Source organism: Bos indicus x Bos taurus, chromosome 1 (assembly GCF_003369695.1).
Source record: "Bos indicus x Bos taurus breed Angus x Brahman F1 hybrid chromosome 1, Bos_hybrid_MaternalHap_v2.0, whole genome shotgun sequence".
Taxonomy (NCBI): Eukaryota; Metazoa; Chordata; class Mammalia; order Artiodactyla; family Bovidae; genus Bos; species Bos indicus x Bos taurus.
In genome coordinates, this window is record NC_040076.1 from 140467417 (window position 1) to 140490142 (window position 22726).

Genomic DNA, 22726 nt, shown 5'->3' on the forward strand with positions numbered 1-22726 from the left:
CTTCCAAGGAGCAAGTGTCTTAATTTCATGGATGCATTCACCATCCTCAGTGATTTTGGAGCCCAAGAAGATAAAATCTGAAACTGCTTCCACTTTTTCCCCTTCTATTTGCCATGAAGTGATGGGACCAGATGCCATGATCTTAGTTTTTTTAATGATGAGTTTTAAGCCAGCTTTATCACTCTTGTCTTTCACCCTGATCAAGAAGTTCTTTAGTTTTTCTTCACTTTCTACATTACAGTGGTATTATCTGAATATCTGAGATTATTGATACTTCTCCCAGCAATCTTGATTCCAGCTTGTGATTCATCCAACTTGGCATTTCACATGATGTGTTCGGCATAGAAGTTAAATAAGCAGGATGACAATATACAGCCTTGTCGCACTCCTTTCCCTCTTCCACACAGACTCCAGATATAAACCCAGTCTGGCCAACATCCTGATTTTGGCTTTGTGGAGCCTGAAAAAGAGAATCCAGCCATGCTATGGACTTCTGATCCATAGAAATGTGAATTACAGTAAGTCCCCTATACACAAGCCTTCAAGTTGAGAACTTTCAAAAATTCAAACTTGCGTTCCATCAATGTCAAGCATGAGTGAAACTGCAGCTTGCCCTCTGTCTCCTATTGCTGATGACCCTGTAGCTCTACCATCTCCCACTTCTCCTCCCTCCTCCAATCAGTACCTCTTCTTGCCTGTTCATTCGATGCCAACCCCTGTATACCAGCTGTTGTACTAGACTACTGGACTTTTCAAGGTACTGTATTATAAGATTAAAAATGTTTTCTTTATCTTTTGTGTTTGTTTTTATTTGTATGAAAAGTTTTATAAACCTATTACAGTACAGTACTATGTAGCTGATGTGTTAGTTGGGTAACTAGGCTGTTTGTTGGACTTATGAGCAAACTGGACTTACCAATATGCTCTTGCAATGGAACTCATTCATATGTAGGGGATTTATTGTAAAATAGATTCGCTATTTTACACTCAGTCATAAGCTGCTGAGTGTATGGTAATTTGTTAATTTTCTATTGTCATTTGTTACAGCAGCAATAGAAAAAGAAGATACCTTCTCAGCCACCATGGAGAAAAGGCCCCACTTCTCACCAGACAAGACAATCCCCGGTTTGCCGGCCTTGGTTCCTCCACCGGCAGCAAGAGGAACAGCCTGAAAAAGAAGCTCACTTGCATGAGACACAACTTATGACACAGTCATCGTACAGCACAGGATAATGTCACCTCCTTAGTTTAAAATATGTGCACTTTCAATGACATTTTTGTTCATGCAAGATATTTCCCCTCCAGCAATTACTGTTGGGTAACACTTTTTACTTGAAATAAGAATAAGGCTCCAGCGTTTTATTAAAATTCTTTTCCCAAGCCAACGATAAGCCAGAGGCTTTCACCCGGGCTGGGTTCTCAATGTCTCAGTGGGAACTGGGAAGAGAGAACAGGGAAAGCTGGAGTTGGGGAGACCTATGGCCAAGATCAAGCAGGATGGAGCAGCTGGCGTCAGAGGTGACAGCAGGGCAGAGCTAGAGCAGGTTCCTGGAGCAATGATATGTAACTAAATGTGTGTGTGTACGCATGCCTTGTTGCTGACGTGTACAACTCTTTCCGACCCCATGGACTGAAGCCCACCAGGCTCCTCTGTCCACAGGATTTCCCAGGCAAGAATACTGGAGTGGGTTGCCATTTCCTCCTCCAGGGGATCTTCCTGATCCAGGGATCAAACCCTGGTCTCTTGAATTGCAGGCAGATTCTTCACTGTCTGAGCCACCAGGCAAGCCCATGAATTCCTGTATAAAGTATTAACTGGTGATCACATTTGGACTTTAAAAAGATTGGGGGGGCGGCAGTAAGAGTGGAGATTGGTTTAACACAGTAACCTGTTTGAGAATGGTGATGATTAGACTAAAGTAGTGAATTTTCCTCTCATAAAGGACAAAAGGACACAATTTACAAATAATTATAACATATAAATATTCCTTATTGTTAATTCCACATAGCAAATGGGTTTTACATTCCACATAGCAAGTTGATTCTTACAATATGTTTTTATCTATTTTGGTAGAACTCTTATATAGAGAGAGACACTGTGTTCTAACTGATAAAATTTCTGACCTGAATATTGGTTTATAAGAGAAACAAAGTGAGATAATGAAGATGTGTGCGAGAATTCACTCATTGGTCAATGACCTGACCTATTTCTTTGCTGAATGGGTTAATAATTTTGAACAGAGACTACCTTTTCAAAATTTTAAGTTATTCTCACCATCATGGCTAAAGATAGGACACACTATCAAGTTTAAATGTTAACACATTTCCCCCAGTTCTCTCTTAATCTTAGAGAATCACTCCAGCATGGAGAGGAGGAAGAGTCAAGCTTAATCAAGGTCCAACTGGTAACATTTGCCAATTTCCATGGCTAAGCTATCCTCACCATGGTGGCTTTCAAGATCCAATGTGACATCACTGTAGGCAGTGTGGGGAAGGGATACAGGCTGGATAGGGTTTCCATGCAGGCACTACAGGTGAACCACAGTAATCTCAAGGACATAGGTAATAGTAAAGTATAGGAAAATCAGAAATTATGGTTTTGACTATTTATTACCTTTGCTTAGTTTTATTTATTTACTTGTACATTAATATCATTTAATTTTTAATCATTACGTTTTTATAATTTGGTACTTAACAATCAGCTCACAAAATTCTCAAAAATCTAGCCATCAGCTGTCACAAGTCAATACAAGTCAACACTGCCACACAAATAGCATAGAAAGAATGCTTACAGCAACGATGCTAGAAGCTTGGGTTGCATAGGTAGATGGTCTGTGGCTCAGAAAAGAAGCACAGCAGAGAATCACTCCAGCATGGATGGGGAGGAAAGGGTTGGGCTCATGAAATTAGTATCAGACATGTCAACAAAACATCCAAGTGGAGATGCCTAGTTAATAATTGGATACATGCATCTGGAGCACAGAGGAAAGGCAGGGATGGAGAAATAAAGTCGTGAGTCATTGGTTTCTAGATGAAAAGCAGCTGCGGATGTAGGAGAGCTTCCCTAGGGAAAGAGTATACACTGAAAAAAGAAGAGCTAGGTCCAAACCTTGAAATGCTACCTTCAATGGCTAGATAAGGACAAGCCTACAAATTAAATGGAAGGTGGTTCACCCAAGGGATGAGAGGAAACCCAGATATCGTGCTAAAGAGGCTGAGAACAGATGCTGCAGCAGAAAGTCAGCAACACTGAAAGTTGCCAGGAGATAGAAGATGAGAACTTGAGGTTTTTGATGGCTTTGTGTGTGTGTGTGCTGAGTTGCTTCAGTTGAGTCCAACTCTGCCTGACCCTATGGACTGTAGCCCCCAGGCTCCTTTGTCCATGGGATTCTCCAGGTAAGAACACTGGAGTGGGTTGCCATGCCCTCCTCCAGGGGATCTTCGTGAACCAGGGATCAAACCCGTGGTTCTTATGTCTCCTGTGGGTTCTTTACCACTAGAGCCACCTGGAAACCCCATTGATGGTTTTAATAACTATTTCACTGCAATGTTGAGTAGGATCCAGGTTGCAGAGAACTGAAGAGCCAACCAAAAGTCAGGAAAAAGAAAATGCAATTTTCTTCTTTCTAGAAGTTTGGTAATACAAAGGTGAAAATGGGTAGTCTCAGATGCGGGGCAGTGTAGGGTTGAAGAAGGGTATTATTTTACGGGAAAACAAAAACAAACCACTGTTTGATTCCAAAATCCAGTGGATAGAATCCAGTAGAAAGATATAAGATTCCAGGGAGAATGCAAATAAGAACCTGAGAGGATTCCAAGAATAGATCCAAACACATGTGGGACTTTATTATATGTTTAAAGTGGACATTTCATATCACAGGGGGAACCTTATAGCCATTCAGGAAATAAAAATATGAATCTATAGTTAAAACCATAAATCAAAACAAATTCTATATTTAAAAAAATAGAAATGATAGAAGTATCATAAGTATGGATGAATTGAATTATCTCAAAGTTCAAAGGCTTCTGTAAGTAAGATAATAAATCTAGAATTTGGGGAGCACAGGTATACCTGTGGCGGATTCATTTCGATGTTGGGCAAAACTAATACAATATTGTAAAGTTTAAAAATAAAATAAAATTAAATAAATAAATAAATAAAAGGCGTTTGGGAGTCAGAAAATGACTCCGGCCAAAAGTAAAAAAAAAAAAAAGAGAGAGAGAGAAGATGAAGATTTTTTTATCTGCCAACAAAACACCATAATCAAAATAGAAAATTCTTTTTTTTTTTTTGAATTTTTAAAAACAACTTTATTGGGGCAAGTTGATTTACAATGTCGTGTTAGTTTCTGCTATACAACAAAGTGAATCGGTTATACATATACATATCTCCACTTTTTTAGATTCTTTTCTCATATAGGTCACTGTATTGAGTAGAGTTCCCTGTGCTATAGAGTAGGTCCTTACTAGTTATCTATAACTTTGATGGTGATTTTTTTTTTTTTTTTTGGTTTCACTGGGTCTTCGTCGCTGCATGCAGGATTTCTCTAGTTACGGTGAACGGGGGCTATCTTCGTTGCTGTGCACGAGCTTCTCACTGCCGCGGCTTCTCGTCGCCGAGCACAGGCTCTGGGTGCACAGGGTTCAGCAGCTGCAGCACGTGGGCTCAGCAGTTGGGCACGCTCCAGAGCTCAGGCTACTCTTTTTCTGGCACATGGGCTTAGTTGCTCCTCTGCCTGTGGATACTTCCCAGACCAGGGACCAAACCCGCACCCTCTGCGTTGGCAGGTGGATTCTTATCCACTATACCACCAGGGAAGTCCTCTTTTTTATCTGTAGTAGTCCATATGTCAACTCCAACCTCCCAGTTTATCCCTGCCTGCTCCCCAATGTTCGATATCTTGACTGTGAATTTATACAACATAATTATATAGAATTACAGACACACACAAAGGTGAAATCTGGATAAGCTCTGTGGATTGTACCAATGTCATTTTCTTGGGTTTCATATTAGTTACTTGAGATGCTACCAGTAACCTCCCTGGTAAACATTTTTTTTTGGAGGGGGGGTAACATCCTCTCAATCTGTAATTACCTGAAAAAAAGCTTTAAAAAGTCTATCAGAGATGCATAACAACATATTTACAGATTACATGACACAGCTCTTAGGTTTCTTTTAAAATATATTCTAGTAATTAAAAAAATAAAACAGTAGAAGACATAGATGAAACAGAATTGAAAAGATGTTGCTAAATGCTGAAGCTGGGTGAATAATACATAGGGGAAACACTAGTTTTGTGTTTGCAGACTTCCCAAATAAAAAATTTTAGACTTTTTATTTAGCTTAGGACTAAGCCTAACTTACACAGCCTTACTCAATGCTGTAACTTTTCCATACAAATTGAGTTCAATGCTTGTAATTGTTTCATTCACAAAGTTTATTATGACCTTTTATTGCTGCTAAGTCGCTTCAGTCGTGTCCGACTCTATGTGACCCCGTAGACGGCAGCCCATCAGGCTCCCCCGTCCCTGGGATTCTCCAGGCAAGAACACTGGAGTGGGTTGCCATTTCCTTCTCCGAAAATTCTTAAAATTTGCAGCTCATATCACAAAGGACCAAATTCCTAAAAATAGAAAAAACACTATAAAGCCAAATGAAAAGCCACAAATCAATGGGAAAATGAGCCAAGATTATAAAAGTTCTCAGAAAACAAAACAAAACAAAATCTCCAGCGTCAGCTCCTCAGTGAAATACATCACCGCTTATAAAAAAAAAAAAAAAGGCCAAATGAAACTATGCTTATATACCATTTTTTGCTCTATTAGGTTGAAAATGATTTTTTGCCTTTGTTTACAACACACTGAATTTGAGGAAATTTTTTGCCTTTGTTTACAACACTGAATTTGAGGAAATGGTGCATTTTCATTTACTGAGTTATTCAGTTGTAAATGGACAGGGAGTGCCTTGGTGGGCACGATTAGTTTTTTTTTTTTTCCTACTTTTTAAAACTCTTATTTATTTTTATTTATTTATTTTAGTTTTTTTTAATTTTATTTTTTAACTTTACAATATTGTATTGGTTTTGCCGTGTATCAACGTGAATCCGCCACAGGTATACACGTGTTCCCCATCCTGAACCCTGCTCCCTCCTCCCTCCCCGTACCATCCCTCTGGGTCATCCAATTAGGTTTTTAAAAGTTACAAATAAGCGTACACTTTAAACTTGCAGTTCCACTCCTGGGAGTTTATCCTACAGCTTTGAGTGACAATATGATGTATTTTATCAATTTTTGAAGATGCATCTTGGAAATTGAAATGAGTTTTATAATCAATGCTGCTGTATCTTTTCTTTGTTAAAAACACATAAAATGGCACATTAAATAATAGGGTGTCTTATTATTAAAGCATCTTAGTTTATGACAGTTTGTAGGAAGATCATTCATTATAACAGGAGTCAGGATAAAAAATGAAAGCAAAGCATGAAACTTTGCAATATATATGTATACACATACATATATGTATGTATATATATATATATATGTATATATGTTCACATCTAATCTCTTGTTTGTATATGTGTATAACAACTTTGGCAGGATCCTGGTAACCTCAGCTGCCTAACCAACGGCAACCCACTCTAGCATTCTTGCCTAGAGAATCCCATGGACAGAAGAGCCTGGCAGGCTACAGTCCATGGGGTCATAAGGAGTCAGACACAACTGAAAGTCTGAGCACAGCACAGCTGCCTCAAGGGAAGTGAGCTGGAGGACAGATCTGGAGGAAATCTCACATTCTCTTCTGCATTTTACAGGCATTGTAAAATGAATCATCTAAAAATTGTAAAAATGTAGCATCTAAAAACAAATGTTATTAAAAGCAGAAAAAATCAATTATCCACACTGTAAACCTTGCTTTGCCTTGGCTTCACAACTGTGCTCACTTTTTTTTTTTTTTAACTGACTAAACACTGACTCATTAGCCACTGAGCCTGGAGAATAAGAAGGAAACAAAATTTGTGCCACAAAATTATTCTTTACTCTGAGTCTAGATGTGGCAGGAAATCCTCAAAAACAATCAAATGTCCTTTCTATACTCTTGGTAATGAATTTAATATCATAAATTCCTTTAAAAAGGATGATTTGGGGCGACTAGGCTGACATGCCTTAGAAGTGAGTCTAGTTCTAATAAAGTTTTAAAAAATCTTTATTACTCTTCTGATCATAAAAGCAATACCTTCCAGGGAAAAAAGAATGGCAGGCTATAGAAATGCTGCTATAGAAAGTGGAAAAACCTGTTAGCAAGGGCAGGGTCAGGGATATAGTCAGGTCCAGGAACACCTGTTGCAAGTAGTCTTCACACGTTGACAGGGGCATTGTACCCAACTCATGTCAAACTGTGACATCAAAACGCGTGTGTCCAAACATTCTCCAAGTCAAACAGCCACGTGAAACTGTCTTGCTTCCTGTGCAGACGGCCTGTCATGATGGGTGCCATGTGGGAGGACCAGGGCTCCTGTCTGGCTTGCAAGTTCCTTGAGGCCGTCTCTACATTCTCACCTCCCAGGCAGGAGCATGGCACGTGGTGGGGGTGGTCAGTAAGTACCCACTGAAATCATGAAGAGGGGGCACGGAACCATGGAAACCCTACCAACCAGGAGCAAGACCAAACTTGCCCTCCACCCCAGACTGCAGGTGCAGGGGTCTGAGCAGGTCACCCATGCCTGAGTCTCGGTCCATCATCCATACAGTGACTGTAACAACACTCCTCCTGCTGTGGAAATTTAAAGGGATCTAAGCACACTGGCTGCACAGTTCCAGGAGCAAAATCAGGGCACAGTGTATTTTTTTAACTATGGTGATTTCCACTGGGAAAGATTGAGCTGAGGGGCAGAGTCGGGGGTGCGCCATCCTAGGGGACACTGGGAATGGCGACGACTGTGTCCTCAGGGTGTGGTGCCCCAGGCCGGACTCCACCCAATTGTCCTTGCCTAATGTTCAGCAAGTGAAGAGGAAACCTGCGTTGTTGGAGTTTTGTCTAGGAGGGCGCACCTGTACCTTGAATGCTGGAGAAACAGCATACCTGCAATAATTGCTGTGGCCACGAGCTCTGGGATGCTAATGTCATCTGAGCCCACAGCCAGCAGCCCTGGGGTCCTTCTCAGGCATCGCTTAGCCCCATAGCAGCTGTTTCACACCTTTGCCTGTCTCCTTAAGGCTGCTCCTGGTGGCCAGAATCTTTAGATTCTGGCTGTAATGCGGGAGAACCAGGTTCTATCCCTGGGTTGGGAAGATCCCCTGGAGAAGGAAATGACCACCCACTCCAGTATTCTTGCCTGGAAAATGTCCTAAACAGAGGAGCCTGGTGGGCTACAGTTCATGGTGTCACAAAGAGTCAAACATGACTGAAGCGACTTCACTTTCACTTTTCACTTGAAGCAGCTCCCTACTGCCTACCTTGGGTTCTAGGAGACAACCTCACCATCCGTTTTACAAAGAAACCAGAGTTGCTTACGGAGATGCAGTTCACATGCAGTTCCAATTTGTCCTTGGAAGTATGCAGTTCAGTGGTTTTAGTATGTTCACAGAATTGGGCATGGGCAACCATCACCTCAGTCCATCATAGAACATTTTCATCTCCCTGAAAAGAAACCTTGGACCCATTAAGCACCCACTCCCCATTTACCCCTTATCCCATCCACAGCCTAGGCCACCAAGAATCTATGTTAAGTATTTAAATATTTGCCTATTCTGGACACTTCATAATAGTGAGATCATATATATGCAGCATTTATGACTCTTTTCACTTGGCAGAATGCTTTCAAAATTCATCCATTTTATACCATGTGTCAGTATGTCTTCCCTTTTAATGGCAGAATAATATTCCATGGTATGAATAAACCACATTTTATTTATCCATGTATTCAGTTCAGTTCAGTTCAGTCACTCAGTCACGTCTGACTCTGCGACCCCATGAATCACAGCACGCCAGGCCTCCCTGTCCATCACCAACTCCTGGAGTTCACTCAGACTCACATCCATCGAGTCAGTGATGCCATCCAGCCATCTCATCCTCTGTCGTCCCCTTCTCCTCCTGCCCCCAATCCCTCCCAGCATCAGAGTCTTTTCCAATGAGTCAACTCTTCGCATGAGGTGGCCAAAGTACTGGAGTTTCAGCCTTAGCACCATTCCTTCCAAAGAAATAGTGATGGATATTTGCCTTGTTTTTACTTTTTTGGCTATTATGGGGGGAGGAGGAGCTGTTATAAACATTCTTGCACAGATTTACACGTGGACATATATTTTTGTCTTGGGTGTATACCTAGGAATGGAATTGCTGGGTCGTGTAATAACTGTGGGGCTTCCCAGGTGGGGCTAGTGGTAAAGAACCCACCTGTCAATGCAGGAGATGTAAGAGACTCAGGTTTGATCCCTGGGTTGGGAAGATCTCCTGGAGGAAGGCATGGCAACCAACTCCAGTATGCTTGCCTGGAGAGTCTCAAGGACAGAGAAGACTGGAAGGCTATAGTCCATAGGATTGCAAAGAGTAGGATACCACTGAAGTCACTTAGCACTTAGTCACTAAGCATGCACATGGTAACTTCATTTAGGCACTTAAAGAGTTGACAGATTGTTTTCAAAGTGACTGCAGTTTACATTCCCACCTGCAGTGAATGAGGGCTACAATTTTTCTACATCCTGACCAATACCTGTTGCTGTCTGTCTTTTGGATTCTAGCCATCCTGATTATCTCATGTGATTTTGATTTGCAGGGCAAGTCTTCAAGTTTTTGAACCACCTCTTTTACTACTGATTCCATGCAATCACATCAATATGAATTATATGATTACATATTATGCAAAATATAAATTAAAATATTTGTTGTTGTTGTTCAGTTGCTAAGTCATGTCCGACTCTTTGTGACCCCATGGATTACAGCACGCCATGCTCCCCTGTCCTTCACTATCTCCTGGAGTTTGCTCAAATTCATATCCATTGAGTTGGTGAGGCCATCCAACCATCTCATCCTCTGTCACCTCCTTCTTCCCCTGCCCTCAATCTTTCCCAGCATGAGGGTCTTTTCCAATGAATTGACTCCTCACATCAGGTGGCCAAAGTATTGGAGCTTCAGTTTCAGCATCAGTCCTTCCAATGAATATTCAGGAGTTTTTCTTTAGGATTGTGATGTATAATACATAAAATGTAGTAAAAATATAACAAAATAGAAAAATAAGCAAACCCTAAATACTTACATTAAGAAACTTGTAAATCCATTAGGACACATTCATCTAGTGGGAGCAGTTTAAAGGATGAGGTAAGTCTCTGGTACTGACATTGAAGCATCTGACATCAGCATTAAATCATGTGCTGACAGCCCGTCTCTACCAGATCCTTCTCCAAGGAGAGGGGTCCTCCCTCCTGAACCAGATCCATCTCTGCCTTGGTCCTGGACCCCAACTCCTCACACCTCTTAAACACTTCCATTCCATAATCTGTACCCTCTTTCTTATCTGTATCATCAGCCATAGAAGAACTCCCATTCTGCAGGGGTTTCCTCCAGAAACATTGATAAGATGGAAACTTGGAGGCAAATGGCTGGAAGGTATCCGGTGCTGCTGCTCACTTACCAAGCTGTGCTCCTTGCAGTGTGTTTCAGCATCTATAACGTTTCTATCTCCTGAGGCTGTGGTGAGGATGGCATGAGCTGATGTCTCTGAAGCAATTAGAGCCATGCCCAGCACATGGTAAACGCTTGTGTCTGCTCTCATAGTTACAATTGTCTACATTACGTTCACAATTTGGATAAAAAAATGAAAATGACAGTGTTAGTCATTCAGTCATGGCTGAGTCTTTGCGACCCCATGAACTGTAGCCCACCAGGCTCCTCTATCCATACGATTCTCCAGGCAAGAATACTGGAATGGGTTGTCATTCCCTTCTCCAGGGCATCTTCCTGACCTACGGATCAAACGCGGGACTCCTGCATTGCAGGCAGATTCTTTACCTGGTGAGCCACCAGGGATAAAAAAATATGTGCAAATGATTAAAACAACTTCAGATAAAAACGTTATACAGGAGGATGTAAGTTTCTCCTCAACCACCTTTTCACAGCCTTACTCCAGAGGCAAGCATCGTTACCAGTTATAGGCTCATCCTCACAGAAATGGAATTTATCTGTGCTTTATGCAAAAAAAAAAAAAAAACATGAGAAAGAAAATTCTACACAGAAAAGCCTCCTGAACATGGTATTCTTGATTTTTTTCCCACGTTATATTTATTTTGGAGATGTTTCAATGTCAGTATCAAAGACTTACCTCTTCCTTTTTAACTGCTGGCACTAAATGAATGTGTCACCTAATTTACCTGTTTCCTGAATAAAATATCTAGGGTTTGTTTGTTTCTTATTTTTCTTACCAGCTTTTTATAAAAAAATCTTACAAGGCCTTACAAGGAATTTATGTATGTGTGAAAATATCTGTGATGAAGACTAGAAGAGGAAATTTCCGAGTCAAAGGAAAACTGTATTTCTATTTTATAGTAAATATTATAAATATATAACAGTAAAATATTATTAGTAATATTATTGATATATAGTAAACATAATTAAACACAATTAAAATTTGTTATCAATATTACCAAATTTGCTTCAGAAGATGTGCCAAGCGATAATTCCCAGAGAAAAGAGAGCCTGTGTCTTTCCTTCTATTTTTCCCCAATAAGTGGTATTGCTTTTGTTGTTCTTTTTCAGTTGCTAAGTCATGTCCAACTCTTTGCAACCCCATGGATTTCAGCACACCAAGCTTCCACGTCCATCACCATCTCCCGGAGTTTGCTCAAGCTCATGTCCATAGAGTCTGTGATGACCTCCAACTACCTCATCCTCTGTTGCCCCTCTTCTCCTCTTGCCCTCAAGCTTACCCTGCATCAGGGTCTTTTCCAGTGAGTCGGCTCTTCACATCAGGTGACCAAAGGACTGCAACTTCAGCTTCAGCCTCAGTTCATTGGAAGAACTGAGTATTCAGGGTTGACTTCCCTTACCATTGACTGGTTTGATCTCCTTGCTGTCTAAGGGACTCTCAAGAGTCTTCTCTAGAACCACAGTTGGAAGATTTGTGTCAATTTGGTTGATAAACAACAGAATTGGGATATAGTTTCAATTTGCGGCATTCTTAAAGTGAGAAGAAATATATTTCCACATGTTCAGAGGTTTATATTTGTGTTGGGAGGAAGGGTGGAAACTCTCTGTATATATCCCTTATGCAGTGTCTATTTTATGGTAGGCATTTTTTAATTGGTTTGTTAGAATAATTAACACTTTGATCATGATAAAAATTGCAAAATTTTTTTCAAGATTTCCATTTGGTTTTTGATTTGTTTTTTAAGTGTTTCCCAATTCAGGGCTTTATGTAGTCAAATTTACCAAACTAGATCATGTGTAATACTTATAGAGAAGTTCCTTATTTTCATTTTCTTTTAGTGTTTTCATTGTTTCCTTTTTGTATGTTCATAGTTGAGCTATTTAAAATTTTCTTTCTACAAATTATTTTTCTGAAAACGATACAGTTATTTCCATAGTCCTTACTTATTAACATTTTCCTCTCTAACTTAAAACATCATCTTTAAATTCTTATATCTAATTTCGTGTAAGTATGAACCAAGAACTTCCAGAAGTTCAAGCTGGATTTAGAAAAGGCAGAGGAAACAGAGATCAAACTGCCAACATCTGTCGGATCATAAAAAAAAGCAAGAGGGTTCCAGAAAAATATCTACTTCTACTTTATTGACTATGCTTTGACTGTGTGGATCACAACAAATTGTGGAAAATTCTTCAAGAGATGGGAATACCAGACCACCTGACCTGCCTCCTGAGAAACCTGTATCCAGGTCAAGAAGCAACAGTGAGAACTGGACATGGAATAAAAGACTGGTTCCAAATTGGGAAAGGAGTACATCAAGGCTGTATATTGCCACCCTGCTTATTTAATTTATATGCAGAGTACATCATGCAAAATCAGGTTGGGTGAAGCACAAGCTGGAATCAAGATTGCCGGAAGAAATATCAATAACCTCAGATACGCAGATGACACCACCCTTATGGCAGAAAGACAAGAGGAACTGAAGAGCCTCTTTATGAAACTGAAAGAGGAGAGTGAAATAGCTGGCATAAAACTCAACATTCAAAAAACTAAGGTCATGGCATCCAGTCCCATCACTTCATAGCAAGTAGATGGGGAAACAATGGAAACAGTAGCAGATTTTATTTTCTTGGGTTCCGCAATCACTGCAGATGGTGACTGCAGCTATGAAATAAAAAGACCCTTGCTCTTTGGAAGAAAACCAATCACAGACCTAGACAGCATGTTAAAAAACAAAGACACTACTTTACTGACAAGGGTGCATATAGTCAAAGCTATGGTTTTTCCAGTAGCCATGTATGGATATGAGAGTTGGACCATAAGGAAGGATGAGCACTGAAGAAATGATGTCTTTGAGATGTGGTGTTGGAGAGGACTCTTGAAAGTCCCTTGAACTGAAAGGAGATCAAACAGGTCAATCCTAAAGGAAATCAATCCTGAATATTCATTTGAAGGGCTGATGCTGAAGCTTAAGGTCTAATACTTCAGCCACCTGATATGTAGAATGGACTCATTGGAAAAGACTCTGATGATGGGAATGATTGAAGGCAGGAGGAAAAGGGGATGGCAGAGGACGAGATGGTTGGATGATATCACCAACTCAATGGACATGAGTTTGAGCAAACTCTGGGAGATGGTGAAAGACAGGGAAGCCTGGCGTGCTGCAGTGCATGGGGTTGCAAAGAGTCAGACGTGACTGAGCCACTGAACATGAGGTTCTTTGTGCTTCCCCGGTGGCTCAGTGGTAAAGAATCTGCCTGCCAGTGCAGGAGATGGCAGGAGACAGGTTCAGTCCCTGGGTCAGAAAGATCCCCTGGAAGAGGAAATGGCAACCCAGTCCAGTATTCTTGCCTGGGAAACCCCATGGATAGAGGAGCCTGGTGGGCTACAGTTCAGAGGGTTGCAGATAGTTGGACACGACTGAGCATGCGCGCATGCATGAGGTTCTTTTCAATTATCTATCTTTTTTAATATGAGCATCACATTGATTTAATATTGCAATTTTATTTGAAAGTTCTTTTTCAGAAAGATTGTTTATTCCTCCCTTTTAAAAATTGCTACTAAGTTTTTTTTTTTTTTTTCTGATGATACTAAATGTGTAGATTAACTAAGGGAGAATAGACAACTCTATAAAGCTGAGTTCTGTCTCAGCACAGAGTATATTTTTCTGTTGTCTGTCTTGTTCTTTCACAATGTTTTAGCATTTTCTTCATCATGATGGTCACCATTTCTTAGTAAGCTTATCCCCAATTATGTCATGTTAATGTCATAAATGGTCTTTTTCTTCCACTGTAACCTCTCTATGCTGTTTTATAAGATAGCAATTGATACTTGAATATTAACAGCTCTATTCTGACATTTTCTGGGTTATCTTATTTTATTTATTGCTTTTCAACTGTTTCCTCTTGGCTTTCCAATTTTTCCCATAGTAAAAGTGTTACTTGATCCATCCTTATTTCTTTCTCCCTTCTAATTTCATTGACCATTAGCTCCAGATTAAAATAAATGAGTGGTAATATTTAACATTCTTTTGTCTTATTACTGATTATATGGGAATGCTCCCAACATTTCCCTGTGAAGCACTGAATATCTTTTGGATTGAGATGAATATTTTAAAAATATTTTATCATAAAAAAATTTAAAACATACAGAAATTTACAAAGTATGGTACAATAAACATCATAAATGCAAGAACCTAGATTCAACAGTTGTTACCATTCTATCTGAATTGCCTCACACACATTGTCTATATCTATCTGTATCTGAATGATTTAAAGTAAACTACAGGAACTTTCCTGACAGTCCAGTGCTTAAGACTCCATGCTTCCACTGTTGGGGGTATGGATTTGATCCCTGGTTTGGGAACTAAGATCCCACATGCCGTGTGGTATGACCAGAAAAATAAAGATATATTTTCAATTTTTTAATTAAAAAATAAATTACAGAAATCATGGCTTGTCAAAAAAATTAAGATTTCTCTACATAGACACAAATCATTATCCAAAGTAAAATTAATCATGATAATAGCTAGTTCATTTTCAAATATGTCCAATTGATCCCCAAATTGCTTTTGTGGCAAGAAATAATCAGAGATCACAAACTGCTTTTGGCTGCTATATCTTAAGTTGGATATATTTCAGACTGATGAGGAGGTGTATTTTTTCTTGTTAATAATTTAGATGTTGAATTTATCTACTGTTTTTTCAGCATCCAAGAAGTGGGTTATAAACCTTTTCTCTTTCGGTCTATTAATGTAGTGAATTATTACTGAAAGATTCCCTAATATTGAAGATATTTTATATTATGCAAATAGAACTCTCATGGTATTATTTTTTCCAATGTGTTGTTTAATGTCACTCAGTGAGATTTGCCTATGGTTTTTGTTTTGCATACTATTCTTTTTATTTTTACCTTTGATGACAAAGTTATGTTTGTTTCGGTTTTTTAAAAAGTAAGATTTTCTTGTTTATCTATGCTCCGATGTAATTTAAAGAGCGGTTGGAGGCAGTTCTGCTTCCACTGTGGTGATGTATTCCCCCAGCAAGCCAGGTCTCCTGCTGGTAACACCTGTACACCCTGGAAACAGCGTAAGTTCGGTTTACGCTCCACACTGCGTCACTCTCATGTTTCACCTTCTCTCTCCTGCTATCTTTTCCTGAGCTCTTATATGTCTCATTTTTTTGTTTGTTCATTTATTTTACTTTACATTGCTTAATGTGCATGTGTGCCTGCTAAGTTGCTTCAGTTGTGTCTGACTCTTTGTGACCCCATGGACTGTGTAGCCCCGCCAGGCTCTTCTGTCCGTGGGATTCTCCACACAAGAACACTAGAGTGGGTTGCTGTGCCCTCCTCTAGAGGATCTTCCCAACTCAGGGATCGAACTCATGTCTCTTAGAACTACCTGCATTGCCAGTTGGGTTCTTTACCACAGCACCAACTGGGAAGCCCTACATTGCTAGATACTGATAACTAAATTAATATCAACATTTCATAACTAAATTAATATTATCAGTATCTCCATCTTGCTAAAAATGGGCTCAGCCTCAATTTTGATCTGTTCTGTGACAACTTTCTTCTGCTGAGTGCTCCTGACCTGACATTTGTTCTTGCTTTTTTCTTAAAGTGCTTTTATGGTAGTTTATTATTGATTAGTTATCTAGAATAACGTGAATTCTTTTTATTTTTTTTAAATTTTATTTTATTTTTAAACTTTACATAATTTATTAGTTTTGCCAAATATCAATATGAATCCACCACAGGTATACATGTGTTCCCCATCCTGAACCCTCCTCCCTCCTCCCTCCCCATACCATCCCTCTGGGTCGTCCCAGTGCACTAGCCCCAAGCATCCAGTATTGTGTATCGAACCTGGACTGGCAACTCGTTTCTTACATGATATTTTACATGTTTCAATGTCATTCTCCCAAATCTTCCCACCCTCTCCCTCTCCCACAGAGTCCATAAGACTGTTCCATACATCAGTGTCTCTTTTGCTGTCTTGTACACCGGGTTATTGTTACCATCTTTCTAAATTCCATATATATGCATTAGTATACTGTATTGATGTTTTTCCTTCTGGCTTACTTCACTCTGTATAATAGGCTCCAGTTTCATCCACCTCATTAGAACTGATTCAAATGTATTCTTTTTAATGGTTGAGTAATACTCCATTGTATATATGTACCATAGCTTTCTTATCCATTCATCTGCTGATGGACATCTAGGTTGCTTCCATGTCCTGGCTATTATAAACAGTGCTGCAATGAACATTGGGGTACACGTGTCTCTTTCCCTTCTGGTTTCCTCAGTGTGTATGCCCAGCAGTGGGATTGCTGGATCATAAGGCAGTTCTATTTCCAGTTTTTTAAGGAATCTCCACACTGTTCTCCATAGTGGCTGTACTAGTTTGCATTCCCACCAACAGTGTAAGAGGGTTCCCTTTTCTCCACACCCTCTCCAGCATTTATTATTTGTAGACTTTTGGATCACAGCCATTCTGACTGGCGTGAAATGGTACCTCATAGTGGTTTTGATTTGCATTTCTCTGATAATGAGTGATGTTGAGCATCTTTTCATGTGTTTGTTAGCCATCTGTATGTCTTCTTTGGAGAAATATCTATTTAGTTCTTTGGCCCATTTTTTGATTGGGTCGTTTATTTTTCTGGAGTTGAGCTGTAGGAGTTGCTTGTATATTTTTGAGATGAGTTGTTTGACAGTTGCTTCATTTGCTATTATTTTCTCCCATTCTGAAGGCTGTCTTTTCACCTTGCTAATAGTTTCCTTTGATGTGCAGAAGCTTTTAAGGTTAATTAGATCCCATTTGTTTATTTTTGATTTTATTTCCAATATTCTGGGAGGTGGGTCATAGAGGATCCTGCTGTGATGTATGTCAGAGAGTGTTTTGCCTATGTTCTCCTCTAGGAGTTTTATAGTTTCTGGTCTTACGTTTAGATCTTTAATCCATTTTGAGTTTATTTTTGTGTATGGTGTTAGAAAGTGGTCTAGTTTCATTCTTTTACAAGTGGTTGACCAGATTTCCCAGTACCACTTGTTAAAGAGATTGTCTTTAATCCAGTGTATATTCTTGCCTCCTTTGTCAAAGATAAGGTGTCCATATGTGCGTGGATTTATCTCTGGGCTTTCTATTTTATTCCATTTGTTTATTGAAGTATAGTTAATTTATAAAATTGTGTTAGTTTCAGGTGTACAACAAAGTGATTCAGTTTATATTTGAACGTGTGAATTGCTCAGTCATGTCTGACTCTTTGTCACCCTGTGGATTGAATGTGGCTTAGTTATTTTAGCATATGCTTCTCCCCACCCAATGAAGACCAGAAGCTTCTCAAAGGAAAGATATATTTCTCCTTGCCTGGACTGGATCACTACTAGGCAGATTTCTGAACGTGCCAACTGTTGGGTTTGGACTAAGTCATTTATCCCATGAGATGGAGCCATGGTCCTCATTCACGGTGTGGAAGAAGAGACAAGAAAGACAGGAAATAGCATGGACTGATGCTCCAGTGTGTGCCAGATCCTCTGTGAGGCTGTCTGTGTATGTCATCACATTTAATTCTCAGAACATTGTCATGAATGAAGTGTTATTCCTGTTTTTCAGTTGGGCAACTTGGAGCAAAGAGGGATAAGCTCCTTGGTCCAGATTACAGATCCAGTATGTAATGCAGTAGAATTCTGATGACTCCAAAGTTCACTGTTGGCAGGACCTCCAAGGCCTCCCAAGCTGTTTCTTCATTCCACCCTATGTCTAAACAGCTGTTATTTAGACAAAGACTCTCTTATCACAACAGCAATCACAATGAAGCTCCTGTTGCTCAAGCACGTGGCACTTATCTCCAGTTTGCTTTGTGCTTCTCCTCACCACTTGCCAGTCTCTACACTGCCTTTGACTTAATGGGACGGGTCTTCTGTATCAGTCCTTCTCTGATTAAAGAATCTCTCTGTTCTCCCCTAGCACAATCGCTAGGAAATTGTGCCCAGCCTTCTCAGGGGCAACTTTTTTCAAGACTCAAACCTTCCTTGCCCTGAGCCTTAGCGTGTCTCCTGGTTGGGGTGTAGACTGCCACAGAAATGAAAAGATAATATGACCCCTTCTGCTCCCTGGCTGCCCATCATTGTGGTCCCTTCACCTGAAGCCCTGACACCCTGACACTCATTGTTGCCAAAATTTAATGAATGACTGTTGTGATTGGAAACAGAAGTCTTGGAACAGGAGAGGTATGGTGGGCTTATGAGGGAGGGCAACATGGTCAGGCCTCATGATCAGAGGGCTCTGTTTCATTCTTTGCTCATTTGGCTGGTAACCTTAGGCATACACTCCTGAGTTATGCTATTCTACCATAAAAGAAGGTGAAAACATTTGTCCTGTACCTGTTGTGAGGTTCAAAAGAGAGCATGATGAGGAAACGTTTTGAAAATTATAACATACTCAATAAATGTTCAGGTTTCCCAAGTGGCTCAGTGGTAAAGAATCCACCTGCCAAAGCAGGAGATACAGGAGACATGGGTTTGATCCCTGAGTCGAGAAATCCCCTGGAGGAGGAAATGGACACCTACTCCAGTATTCTTTCCTGGGAAATTCCATGGACAGAGGAGCCTGGCAGGCTACAGTCCATGGGATCACAGAATCAGACATGACTGAGCACAACACAGCAATACATGTTCTGTTATTAACAACAGTATCACAGTTGGTAATAGTAGGTTAAACGGATGGTGAGGCAGAGCCTCCTGAACGACATCACATGATGAGGTCCAGTGAGGAGGGCTCACTTGCTCCTCAGCATCACAGGTGGTTTCTGAGGTGGGAAGTTGTTTTCTGCAGGCAGGTGTCTCATGTGAATCCTGCCAACACCTCTCCCTACCTGTGTGAGCTTCAATTTCTCTAGCTGCAAAATGTGTGTTAGTCTATGTATTTCATTGAGCTAAGAATCAAGGGAGACAACCCTTTTGATACTCATCATAATGCAGCTTAATCAGTATAAACCCCTGTTGTTACTGTTGTATTTAGTTGAACTGAGTCAATTAATAGAAGCAGAAGGAGGGCACAGGAGAACTGCAAAGAGTCTGCTCTCTCAGTTTTTAGGTGTGATTCTGACCATACAGGTCCAGAAAATCAGGCTCGACAGACTCACCCTCACTAATTAAACTGACAGGAGATCAGTTCAAAACCAAGATGTAAAATTCTTAATCAGAGGAGGGGACCAAGACCAGGAACATCTGGCAACACTAATCAGAGGATGCCTCAGGATAGCGCAATTCAGTAGGAAGGGAGTGTGATAAGAAGGCTGAGGAAGGCTAAAGGCTGAGAAGGGAGGAAGGGAAAATGCCTCTGGCCTCTCCAGGAACACAGATGCTCTGTCCACCAGTATACTTCGCTGACACTTCCCATAAGACACAGCCAAGCCTTATTGCTACAACCTGAGCCACCAGCCCTGGTCTCTATCTAGCTAGCTAGAACTCGTGCTTGGTCATGTCAGACTCTTTGTGACTGACTATAGCCCACTAGCCTCCTCTGTTCATGGAACTGTTGACATTTCCTACTCCAGGGGATCTTCTTGACCCGGGGATCAAGGTCTCTGTCTAGCAGTGCCTCCAATTACCCACCCAGGTTTTGCTCATTTCATTCCAGCTTTTGGTCATTCACTGTTGCTTATTTGGGAACCACTGCAGAAGCTCCCCAAAACAAGGCAATTTCTAACCATCTTGATGTTCCCTGCCCTCCCAGGGTCCCTTAGACCCACCTCAGCTTCCACAAGAGAAAGACACCATGGTTTTGTGACAATCCTTTGCTCTGTCTCTGATTCTTGCTCACATCTGTAATTTACTCCCCGCCCCCACTTTTTTTTCCTACAAACAGTTCACAGTATAAATCGTGGCATGGAAAACAGTGTGTTTCCTCTGGTTTCAGATAAGAGAAGCTGTAAATAATTTAAAGTTCCTGCTGCGGAAAATTACCCAAACAGAAAGGGCCTTTTTTAATGCTTGGCACTGAGGATGTTAAAATAAGAAATTGTGCCAATTTTCCTACAGGTGAAATTTTACCTTCTCCATAAAGTAAGCACTTTGACTCTGAAATAAATAATGCAATGAGATTTCTTGCAAAGCATGTCAGCATGAATGTAGGGCCATAGCAGTAATGGTCCACATTTGCTTTTCTTAAAAAAAAAATATATCACTAAATGACTGATAGAAATTTTGTGTACCTGGGACCATTAAGTCATACCTCAGGGCTAAGACAGTGTACTCACTAATAGCATTTATATTACCACAACTGTCCAACCAAACTTACATGGAAAGATACTGTTTTGTCGTACAAAATTCTGATTTGCATAGTATTGAATTTCTGCATGCCACTCTACTTTGAAATGGAAATCTGACCTATTTTTCACCCCCTAATTAATGAGTCATTGTGAAGTGGGGCCATAGCTGGTTTCACCTGACCCTCTGCACTGAGTGCCTCCAGAGATGTCCTGCTGTCTATACCAGGGCTGCAAGTCTTCCCCCCCTTATCTGCAGATGGGCACCGAGACTAGCCAGGCTCCATGTCCACAAACCAAAGCATCTCAGAGAAAGAGGAGGAGCAAAGCCATCTTACCTCATGTTCTCTTCCCAGTAAACCTGTGTTGGGGGCATGTAATGGAAAGAGAACCAGGCTGTACTCTCCCATCCAGGTACCATTTTGTAACAAGGGCAGCTTTGCCTCCCTAGACACCAGGTCAGTGGCTCCCACACCAGCTCAGCAGTTCCAGATTTCATCCTTTATGAGCAGAAAGGGCTGAGTCATCAGGCTTTACAAAGTGCACAAGAATTAGTAGACAAGGTCAAATAGACATCAAGGATCGATAATAAAAATAGTTTTCCAAAAGCAGATAAAAAATACATGTACAACTGGAGTGTGTTTCTGGTGGGAACTATCAATCTCTCTTACCTGACTGCTGGCTTCTTCCTTAGGTAACAGATGTTCAGTCTCTTTGCTTTCCCACCTCTGATTCTCCTGCAGGATGTCCAGTTGCCAAATAGTTCTGGGAAGGAGCTGAAAGGCCAGGGGATGGTTCCTGACAGGTGGGAATGGGTTAGGCTGATGTTTTCTACAAAAAAAGATGAAAGAAGGGAGGGAGGGAAGGAAGGAAGAAAAGGAGGGAGGAAGAAAAAAGGAGGGAGGGAAGGAGGAAGAGAAAGATGGAGGGGGAGAGGGAGGAAGGAAGGAAGAGAAGGAGGGAGAGAAGAAAGAAGGCGGGAAAGAGAGGAAGAAGGGAGGGAGGGAGGGAAGGAGGGGAAATTAAAAAACAACAACAAACACTGCCTCCCATAAACTGGTCTCCATGGTTGCAGTGGGAGTGGTGTCATGGTTTCCCTGACTGTAGGGAACAAAAGAATAAATCCTCAGCTATTTTACTTGAAAAGCCCCTCATGGCTCTGTGTCCCTCACTGTGCCGAATGGGTCCCTGAGCAGCAGCTGCCCTGAAGGCTGTCTGCTTGGCCAGCTTTCTCCATCCTGCTATTTCTGTCCTGACAGTGCTTGCTTGGGAAGACTGTCCGTGAACCCTGAAGCTAGCTGAGCCCTTCCCTTACATGCACATGACTCACTGTGGCTGCCATCATCTTTCAGGTTCTTTTTTCTCCATTCAATTATAAACTCTGTGAGAGAGACACTGTATCTGTCTTATCCATGGGCTCATTCCCAGAGCCATCTGGTCAACCTTCCCTGACGATTACTCAATCAGTGAGCTCAAAGAATGTCACTGAAAACATTTAAGCATATTTACATGCAAGTGGTCAGTCTCTCCTGAGACCAAAGAGGACAGTCTACCCTTTTGTAGACTTTTCCCAAGTCTACCATATACTCAACTGTTGCAAACATGGCTTGGTTTTACCCTGGGGACTTTGAGAGAAGACCAGTGACCATTCCACAGAGGAGCTTCCTTGGCTGCCTGCCTTGGCAATCTTCCAGCCTGAGTCCCAAGTGCCGTTAGTTTATCTTGGTAGAATCTAAGAATCTTGAGGGCATCTCACCCAACAGTGACGTCAGATTAGGCCATGTCTGAGCTGCTCTTATAGAAACAGAAACGTTAGTCTAC

The 22726-nt window shown here is 40.8% G+C and overlaps 1 long non-coding RNA gene across 1 annotated transcript; it reads right to left on the minus strand.

The window, feature by feature from the left end:
- Positions 1-314: 314 nt before the first annotated feature.
- On the minus strand, positions 315-21805 carry LOC113895413. The gene is made up of 3 exons (XR_003511833.1): positions 21577-21805; positions 1070-1168; positions 315-460 (listed from the first exon to the last, which is right to left on the minus strand). It is a non-coding gene; the product is annotated as an uncharacterized LOC113895413 (long non-coding RNA).
- Between the last annotated feature and the right edge of the window lie 921 nt (positions 21806-22726).